The sequence below is a fragment of the Clupea harengus genome, chromosome 15, assembly GCF_900700415.2.
Source record: "Clupea harengus chromosome 15, Ch_v2.0.2, whole genome shotgun sequence".
Lineage (NCBI taxonomy): Eukaryota > Metazoa > Chordata > Actinopteri > Clupeiformes > Clupeidae > Clupea > Clupea harengus.
Window position 1 is genome coordinate 20,728,811 of NC_045166.1, and position 2,500 is coordinate 20,731,310.

The window sequence follows — 2,500 nt, forward strand, 5'->3', positions numbered from 1 at the left end:
GAGTGGGTAAACAGATGTGCATACACACACACACACACACAGGTGCATGAGTGGGTAAACACATGTGCATACACTCACACACACACACACACACACACACACACACACACACACACACACACACACACACACACACACACACACACACACACACACACACACATTCCCCTCCATGTTTACACTAACTCAATTATTATAGCTATTCAGAAAACACATTGGTATTCTCACACACTATTCAATTTTGCACACTGGCCTCTTAATGCAGTCAGTGTGAACTGATCTGTCTGCTCTAGAGCACATAGACACACACACACACACACACACACACACACACACACACACACACACACACTCAGAAACACGTACCTATTTCCAAACTAAATATTCAGAGAAGGTCAAGTTGTGTCAGGTTATTTTATGCATAGAATCAGGCTGTATACATACAGGTAGACAGACAGACAAACACACAGACAGACACACACACACACACACACACAGACACACACGTATACAAACATCCTTCTGAATGCAATGATATGTATTGCGACAATCTCAATGTGCCTTGGTATGAAAACTGATCGATGCAGGCAAATAGGAAACAAACACAATTAATCATTGATCCATGCTCTGTTTACCAACAACAGCCTGTAATTAAACAGGAAAGCTTCTTCCTGATACCATCCCTCCCTCCATCTCTCTCTCTCTCTCTTTGTGTGTGTGTGTGTGTGTGTTGGGGGGGGGGGGGGGGGTTTATGTGTTTGTGTCTTCTGAATTCTTAAACTATTAACTGACAACATGATAGAAGCCAAGTGGATCCAAGCCTGTATGTACATAATGAATATCAGACACACACACACACACACACACACACACACACGACACTCACACACACACACACACACACACACACACACACACACACACACACACACACACACACACACACACACATACACGACACACACACGCGACACACACACACACACACACGACACTCACACACACACACACACACACACACACACACACACACACACCACACACACACACACACACACACACACACACACACACCACACACACACACACCACACACACACACACACACGACACACACGACACATTCACACACACACGACACACACACAAACAGACAAATAAAAGACACGTTGTCTAGACACACGGTTCCAGTAACAAAGCATCATCCCAGAGGGCTGTGTCTGGTCCAGGAGACAGAGAAGAGGGAGAGAGAGAGAGACAGACAGACAGACACAGAGAGACACAGAGAGACACAGACAGACAGATAATTCAATGTGAGTGAAATCTGGATGTAATGACTCCAGTGTGCACCTGTTTTTCCTCTTCTCTTGTTAGTCTTAATTTGTCCTAATCCCCTTAATCTGGAGCCTGGGAGCGCGAGGCTGATGAGAGGATGGAACTCCAGAGAGAGCCTTCACATAAGCCGCTGCACCGCAACTCATTAGTGTGTGTGGTGCTTCAGTCCAAAGAGCTCAGCTTAACGCTGTAAACACAGGCCTCTAGCTCAGCCTTCTGTGAGACAAAATGGCCCTCAAAGACACAACACATGGCAGCGCAAGTTAACAACTTTAGAGCTAACACTTTAAATGCTGTAACTTCAGAGCCATTCGTTTTCTGGCTTCTTTTGAATCTATACCTTTGATACCTCTGTGCATGAAAGTTAATTGTTGACATTGAGTCGTAATAAATTGTTCACCTGGAAAAGACCGATGCCAAGGATATAAATTGGGTTGCAAAAATCCATCAAATACTGTTATTTCATATAGAACCTCTCTAGTCTCCACTGGTAATCGTAGATCATCTAGAACACACCACCTTCACCTGATGGAGTGATAGGATGGGGTCCTATCTCATTTTTACTTCATATCGGAACCTCAGAGCTATGTGTTCTATATGCATATACTATATGTTATATGCTATATGTGCTTTTCTGTTCTGCTGATAAACACACAGATCTAGGCATTAAATATGAAATGTAGAAAGCCAGTCAGTCATCTGATCGCATACAGACCATAGTCTTCATCGCTTCACACATCCGGATGCTACTGCTACTGGGAATCTGCTCTAAATGAGGGTGCGAACAATTTGCTCAAAGCAGCAGATGTCTGATGACAAGCTTGAAGACAGCAGAGGAGCATAACGACAGCAGACAAACATGGAGGCTAACGTGAAGGGATTCTCTGTCATATTTGAGAGCATGCTTTCAAATCGCTAAACTAATTAAGACATGTCAAAGCCACAGTGCAGATTCGCAGAGAAAACAGCAAGCGTGCTGGTGCCTCTCTCCTATCCTGGAGTTTGTGAAGATGCTAGGCTTGCAATGACACAATTTCAGTGAGCTGTCTCCTGACTCCTCAATGCTCTTGTTCCATCTGCACGTGTGTGACATGAGGGTCTTCTCCACCTCCTGCACGGACACATCAGAGCACTGATGAGTTGAAGATTTTTCACTTGTTTTTTT